Source organism: Triticum aestivum, chromosome 2B (assembly GCF_018294505.1).
Source record: "Triticum aestivum cultivar Chinese Spring chromosome 2B, IWGSC CS RefSeq v2.1, whole genome shotgun sequence".
Classification (NCBI taxonomy): Eukaryota; Viridiplantae; Streptophyta; class Magnoliopsida; order Poales; family Poaceae; genus Triticum; species Triticum aestivum.
The window spans coordinates 579,039,635-579,047,735 of record NC_057798.1 but is presented as its reverse complement, the minus strand read 5'-3'; the positions used below and the strand labels follow the sequence as shown (position 1 = coordinate 579,047,735).

At 42.2% G+C, this 8,101-nt stretch overlaps 1 non-coding gene and 1 pseudogene across 1 annotated transcript; one reads left to right on the top strand and one right to left on the bottom strand.

Annotated features, from left to right (window-relative positions):
- Positions 1-865: 865 nt before the first annotated feature.
- Positions 866-972, bottom strand: LOC123047764 (small nucleolar RNA R71). The gene has a single exon (XR_006423128.1). It is a non-coding gene; the product is annotated as a small nucleolar RNA R71 (small nucleolar RNA).
- Positions 973-1,102: 130 nt separating this feature from the next.
- On the top strand, positions 1,103-7,420 carry LOC123039305 (uncharacterized; annotated as a pseudogene).
- The last annotated feature ends 681 nt before the right edge of the window (positions 7,421-8,101 follow it).

Here is an 8,101-nt window from a genome sequence, read left to right as displayed (position 1 = left end):
GCAAATACAGTCCAGTCGGCTCATAGCCCCAGATCGCCCCCGAGGTGTGAGGGGCGTGGAGACCGGCATGATCGTTACAAGAACCATGAGCAGTATGATCACCGAATTGAGCGTGATGATCGACGTCGAGTGCCCACTCCTCCCCCAAGGGGTGGATCGTACGCGCCTCGACAACAGGATGATAGACGCCAGCGCAGTGTTGGGCGAAGGATTCCAGTCGACCCCAGGGAACCAGGCTTTAATGCGAGATCCATTATCGTTCAAGGTCTGGTCGACAGGAACAGAGCTCACCGAGAGGGTCACGACAGAGATGTACCCACCAGTAGCAGAGTGCATGTCTCAGGACCAGAGTGTTTCAGCAGAGCCATCAGGGTTGCGATGATTCCTCCCAACTTCATGTTGGCGACTGGAGTCAGTAAATTCACTGGTGAGTCCAAGCCTGATACTTGGCTTGAAGACTACCGAGTGGCTATTCAGATTGGCGGTGGAAATGATGAGGTGGCCATGAAACATCTGCCTCTTATGTTGGAGGGCTCGGCTAGAGCATGGTCGAATCAGTTAGCACCCAGCAGCGTTTACACTTGGGAAGATCTTCCCCGAGTGTTTGTCAGAATGTTTGAAGGAACTTGCAAGCGACCAGCAGGACTGACAGAGCTGTAAACTTGTGTGCAGAAGTCGAATGAGACTTTCAGAGATTACATCCAGAGATGGATCACATTGCATCACACGGTAGAGAATGTATCTGATCACCAGGCAGTTTGTGCCTTTAAAGAAGGTGTGAAGTACAGAGAGCTGAATCCCCATAGGATGGGAGACTTTATTGCAGACATTTCTTGAGAGATACTTTCAACCAACAAAAGCTGCTGAATACAGGGACAAGTTAACAAGGTTCACTCAATATGATGGAGAGAGTTTGTATGACGCATGGCAAAGATTCAACTCTTTAATCAAAATGTGTCCTCATCATGGTTTAGAAAGATGGCTGGTGTTACAAACCTTTTACAAAGGACTGTCTACTCAGACTAGAGCTTTTGTCGATTCTGCTGCTAGAGGAGGAATCATGAACAAAAACCTTGATGAAGCATTTGCATTGATTGAAAGTATGGCGTCTCATCATTTCCAATGGTCAAGTGAAAGAGCAATAGCACCACCACATCCTGGTGTGTACAATGTGTCTGCAAATGATAGCATGGCGGCTCAGATTGACATCTTAAACAAGAAGATGGATAGTATCATGTCAAATTGCATCGGTACATCTGTAGCTTCAGTAAGTGTGCCTCAAATGTGTGATGTATGTGGCCAAGCAGGTCATCCTTCAACAGAATGTACCTTCTATTCAGCAATTGGATCATCGGTTTCAGAAGTAAGTTATGCCCAAAGTCAAGCTCCATTAACAAACAGCTACAATCCTTCTTGGAGGGATCATCCAAACTTGTCATACAAGAACAATCAGTCATATGCAAGTGGATCGACAATACAAGGAAATCGACCACCAAATCATCCAAGTCAATTTCAAGTGCCGAGGCAGAATGAACAACAAAATGTTCAGTCAAATGGAATGGAGGAAATCATGAAAATGCAGTTGGAATTGATGAGCAAGATGACAAATGAAGTTAATGGCTTAATGGATATTGTTAAGATGCTTGTGAGCAAAATGGATAGTATGGTGGGAGAAAATGAAGCAAGGATGCCTGCGCAACCAATTCCAAACCCGAAAGCTCACTGTGGGGCAATATCTTCAGTTGATGCAGTGATTACAAGGAGTGGAGTTATGTCAGGACCATTACTTCCTACTCCGAAGACATATGTCCCTCCTGCTATGAGGCCAAGTTCATCCGGAACTCCACCTTCAACATCATCAGAGAAACTAAAGGAGAAAGAAGTTGATAACCGAATTGAAACTGAAGTCGAATTTCCTGGTTTTCAAACAAGAGCTGAGCCTTTGCTAGAGGAAGCAATAACAACCAACAACATTCCTTTTCCTGAGCGGTTCAACAAATCCAAAGATGACAAGCAATTTGCCAAATTCTTGGAAACTATGAAGGGAGTTCAGATTACCATTCCTATTCTTGAAGCTATCCTGCATGTTCCAATGTATGCCAAATATTTCAAGGAATTGCTAACAAAGAAAAGAAGCATGTCTGAGCCAGAAGTAGTGACTTTATCAAAGGAATGCAGTGCGATAATTCAGAATTCCATGCCTGAAAAATTGGATGATCCAGGAAGCTTTTGTGTACCATGTGTGATTGGAAACAAAACTTACAGTGCTCTGTGTGATTTGGGCTCAAGTGTTAGTGTGTTACCACATTTAGTTAGCAAAAGGATGATCTTGGGAGAATTAAATCCAACAGCCATAACTCTTCAGTTAGCTGACAGAACATATAGGAAACCTGTTGGAATTCTTGAGGATGTCCCAATCAAAGTTGGGAAGTTTGCTTATCCGGTTGACTTTGTAGTGCTAGATATGGAGGACAAAAGTGAGGTTGTGATCCTTGGAAGACCATTTTTGGCCACAGCTGGTGCACTTATTGATGTTCAAGAAGCTAAATTGAGCATGAGGTTTGGAAATGAAAAGGTGGAGTTTGACATTAAGCATGCAACACATGTTCCGCAAGAAGAAAAGCACTGCTACAGAATTGATACACTACAGAAATGTGTGGAAGAAGGCTATGAAGAGAGGTATGGAAGTAATTGTTGTGAAGTAGTTGAGGAGGACAATAGTGAAATCAGATATGAAGAAATCAGACCTGTGAGCATATTGGAAAGCAGTACAAGGCCACTAGAGAAGATGCAACCAAGGCAAATAGAAATGAAACAACTTCCAGAAAGTTTGAAATATGCATTCTTAGACAATGACAACCAGTGGCCAATTATCATGAATAGGGAGTTGACGGAAAGGCAAATAAAAGGGCTTCAAGCAGTTTTGCAAAAGTACAAGGATGTTATTGGATATTCAATTGATGATATGAAAGGGATAAATCCTGCTCTCTGCTCTCATAGGATTTACTTGAAAGAAAGCAGTGTACCAATTAGAGAAAGTCAAAGAAGATTAAATCCCCATTTGCAAGAGGTTGTTAAAAAGGAGATTCTTAAATTGCTCTCTGCCGATATCATATACCCAATTTCGGACAGCGAGTGGGTGAGTCCCATTCACATGGTGCCCAAGAAAGGAGGAATAACTGTCATTGAAAATGAACAAGGGCAAACGATTCCTAGTAGGACTGTCACAGGGTGGAGAATGGTCAATGATTTCAGAAAGTTAAATGAAGTGACGAGGAAGGACCATTTTCCTTTACCTTTCATTGACCAAATGCTGGAAAGGCTTGCTGGGCATGAATATTTCTGCTGCTTAGATGGGTATTCAGGATTCTTGCAAATCCCAATTCATCCGGATGATCAAGATAAAACAACTTTCACTTGCCCATACGGAACATTTGCTTACAAAAGACTAGCCTATGGACTTTGTAATGCACCCCCAACATTTCAAAGGTTTATGCTCTCTATATTCTCTGATATGATAGGAATCAAAGTGGAGGTGTTCATAGATGATATTACAGTCGTTGGGAAAAGTTATGAGGATTGCTTGAATAATTTGGCGGCAGTTCTTCAGAGGTGTTCAGAACACAATCTAGTCTTAAACTGGGAGAAGTGTCAGTTTCTTGTATAGGAAGGAATTATTTTGGGACATTTGGTATCTAAAAGAGGAATTGAGGTTGATCAAGCAAAAGTTGAAGTAATATCAAAACTTCCACCACCTGTAAATGTGAAGGGAGTAAGGAGCTTTTTGGGACATGCTGGGTTCTATAGAAGATTCATAAAGGATTTCTCCAAGATAGCCAAACCCCTCACTAATCTCCTAAACAATGATATTAAGTTCAACTTTGATGCAGAATGTGAAAAATCCTTCAACTTGCTCAAGGAAGCATTGGTCACTGCTCTAGTAGTGCAACCCCCTGACTGGGAATTACCATTTGAGATAATGTGTGACGCAAGTGACTTTGCTGTGGGTGCAGTACTGGGACAAAGAAAAGGAAAAGATTTGCATGTAATATACTATGCTAGCAAAACTCTTGATGGTGCTCAAGCTAATTACACAACCACAGAAAAGGAGTTGTTGGCAGTAGTGTATGCCTTTGACAAATTCAGGCAATATCTTGTAGGGTCTCATTGTGTAGTTTACACAGACCACGCTGCAATTAGATATCTACTCAGCAAGAAAGAAGCCAAGCCAAGGTTAATTAGATGGATACTCTTGCTTCAAGAATTTGATGTGGAAATCAAGGACAAGAAAGGAGCTGAAAATGTTGTGGCAGATCACTTGTCGAGGTTGCAAAACAATGCAGTAGACTCCTTACCTATCAATGATGTTTTACCAGGGAGCAATCTTATGCAAGTGACTAGTATACAAAACTATACACCATGGTATGCAGATATAGTTAATTATCTGGTCTGTAACAAAGTCCCTACAGATTTTGGGTATCAAAAGAAGAAGAAATTCTTATCAGATATGAAGCACTTCTTTTGGGATGAACCTTACTTATTCAAACATTGTGCTGATGGAATTGTTCGAAGATGCTTGCCGGAAGGTGAAGCTAAAAGTGTGATCTATCATTGCCATTCATCCCCTTATGGAGGTCATGCAAGTACTAGGAAGACTCAAGCGAAAATTTTGCAAGCGGGATTTTACTGGCCAACTTTATTCAAGGATGTACATTCCTATATTGAAGCTTGTGATCCTTGTCAGAGAACTGGAAAGATTTCAAAAAGGCAAGAGATGCCTCAAAAAGGAATTCTTGAAGTAGAGCTCTTTGATGTATGGGGAATTGATTATGTTGGACCCTTGCCATCATCAAAAGGGTACAAATACATATTGGTGGCAGTGTACTATGTGTCAAAATGGGTTGAGGTTGTACCAACCGTCAATGCTGATTCCAAGTCAGTTTGCAATCTGTTCAAGCAAGTGATCTTTCCAAGATTTGGTGTGCCACGGATTGTTATCAGTGATGGAGGAACACATTTCAACAACTCCCAACTAGAATCTCTCTTAGCAAAATATGCAGTTCATAATCACAGAATTACAACTCCATATCACCCGCAAGCAAATGGACAAGTGGAGTTGTCTAATAGAGAAATAAAGGCCATTCTCGAGAAGGTAGTATCAAAGTCAAGGTCTAACTAGGTACTGAAATTACCAGACACACTATGGGCATATAGGACAACCTATAAAACACCAATAGGAATGTCACCATTCAGGTTAATATATGGAAAAGCATGCCATCTACCCGTTGAACTTGAACACAAAGCTCAATGGGCACTAAGGAAACTCAATATGGACCTTGATGCAGTAGGAAAATACAGAAAACTTCAACTCTGTGAAATGGAAGAACTGAGAGCTGACTCTTACGAGAGTGCAAGAATTTACAAAGAAAAGACCAAGATCTGGCATGACAAGCATATATTGAGGAAAGAATTTCATCTTGGACAGTTGGTATTGGTCTATGATACTAGGTTTCATTTATTTCCTGGTAAATTCAAGTCAAGATGGTATGGCCCTTGCAAGGTGAAGAAGATTCTGCAAAATGGTGCTATTCAAGTGCAAAGTACTTCTGGAGGTCTCTTCCTTGTAAACGGTCAAAGACTGAAGCCCTACATCCCTGGAGATCCACTTCTTATTTCTGAAGATGAGAATGCAAGCGAAGATCAAGACCCAGAGGAGGAAATTCAAGAAGGCGAGGGGACCCAAGAGGTGTCAATCCCTGCAGGACCCTGACCTCACTGATGAGACATGGTCGAGCTAAAGACCTAAAACAAGCGTTTTTCAGGAGGCAACATGAATCTTTAATAAGTTATTTTCCTTATTTAGTTTTCATAGAAAAGTTTTTGTGTTTATGTCTTTCTTTTTCAGCAAATAAAGGCGAGGGGAACACAAACAGGGAACACAAACAGAGAAGAGTGGAGAGAAGAAAGTAGGAGAGAAGAGTATGCAAATACCAGGTGATTCTGGTCCACTTGAAGCAACCTTTAGAAAATTTAGTACGAGAACTGGCATTTAATTGCATTGAAACTCTTTTTGCATTGTGACACCTTACTCTTCACTGCAAAGTAGGATTCACTCCAAGAAGATTGTTGATTCTCTTAATACTAAAACTATGCAGCTGTATTCTTCTTATGGTAAATTGTGATAATGAATACTTTATACCTCCATGTAAATGTTCAATGGGAATGCCTTGAGTCTAAGTGAAACCTACTAATGAATTGATGTGCTGTGTCTGACTGTCCCAAGTTAAGCTAAGTAACTGGTTGCACTTAAGTAGTAGCTATGATCTCTGGATCTGTAGTCTGTGAAAAACAGTGCCATTAGCTATAGATTCCTCTTTCAATTACTCCTGTTTTACTTAAGCTAAGCAATTTTCTAATAACTAAATAATATAATTATAATAATTTAAGTCCGATCGACCTACAGTAGCATGTCATGTTCCCTGGATCGGTGGCTTGTGAAATCTAGTAGATTGGACTGTAAAAACAAATTATATAAAACATGCTATTATTGTCGAACCAGGTGTATACCATGTTCTCGGGATCGGTGGTATGTTCCTTTGGGGAGATAATAACAAAAAAAATATACTAATAATTTGTCGAACCAGGTGTATACCATGTTCTCGGGATCGGTGGTATGTTCCTTTGGGGAGATAATACAAAAATATACTAATAATTTGGTCGAGCCAGGTGTATACCATGTTCTCGGGATCGATGGTATGTTCCTTTGGTGAGACTGATATAATTTCATCACTTGTGCTTTAATTTCAATAAGTAACTTGTTTTTCTAATTGATTTTGGGGTCCCAGCTTATCTCAGGGCTGAAGACAGAGCCAGCTCTTGATTTTAGGATGCGCTTTGACTCAAGGCCATTGACATGGAACATTTACAGTGTGTTATAAATTATTGCTTATCACAATTTAGCTTCAGTAGAGTACACTTGCTTAGTTCCAGTATTGTCGGAATTACTATCTATCGAAAAGTGCATCTTTACTAGGCAGTGTGAGTTGTGTCACCATCATTCTTTTCCTTTGCTTGAGGACAAGCAAAAATTTGAGTGTGGGGGAAATTGATAGCACATTTATGCATATAGTCTTTTTAGCCTTTTTGAGTCACAAATTAAACATATGATCTCAGTAATCACTCATAAAGTATTCATTCCTACAGAAATATTCCTATTGTGATATTTTTACAACACTTATTCATTTTTTGCAGGACTGGTGCGTTTAGGCACCCAAATTTCGTCGAAAATGCTTTCAACACTAAAGAGGGGATCAACTTGGAGAAGAGTTCAGTTCTCGAGGGGGCAAAACCGAAAAGTTCCAGAGGAGCTGGGGTCTGGCGCGACACACCACACGTGGTGTCTGATCCCACGTGCGACTGAACCACCAAGAAGAGGAGTGGGGGTCGAAGGAAAAACAACCAGGGGGCCGACTGCTCTCGCTCTCCACGCTGCTCACCTACCACCAGATCGAACTAGAGGAACACCAGATCGGGGGAGGGAGAAAAGGGGATCGAGGGAAGCGAGAAGGAGAACCAGATCGAATCCACTGCTCCTCTTCAACGACGACGTCGACCCGCTGTACTTCCTCATCCCCAACCTCAAGAAACGGAGCTGTTGATCCTCTCCAACGACTTCTCGGTGTTCCGCTGCGAGGCTTCTCCGTCCTGACCGACTGCTACTGCTCGTCTCCAACACCTACGCCCGTGCCGCTCTGCTCCAACATCGACGCCCACGCCGCTCTGCTTCAACTCCGACGACAGCCGCTGCGGCATCTCCTGCGGGGCACCGGACACCAGGTGGTTCTCTGCTTCGGGTGGTCGGCTGACCTCCCGTGAAGGCCACCATGATTCCTCCCCAAGGCCGGGCCCTCCGCTGCTGATCTTCACCAAGTCCTCTTCACCACGCTGCAGCTCAACCCCAAGGATCCTCCTCCGCTACTCTTCTTCAACTTCCACACGGAAGTTTCTGCTGCTACAGATCGTCTCCAATGTGCCTCTGCTACTCTTCTTCGCCTGCAACATCTACAGCTTCGAATCGAAGATCATGAAGACCCATAGGCTC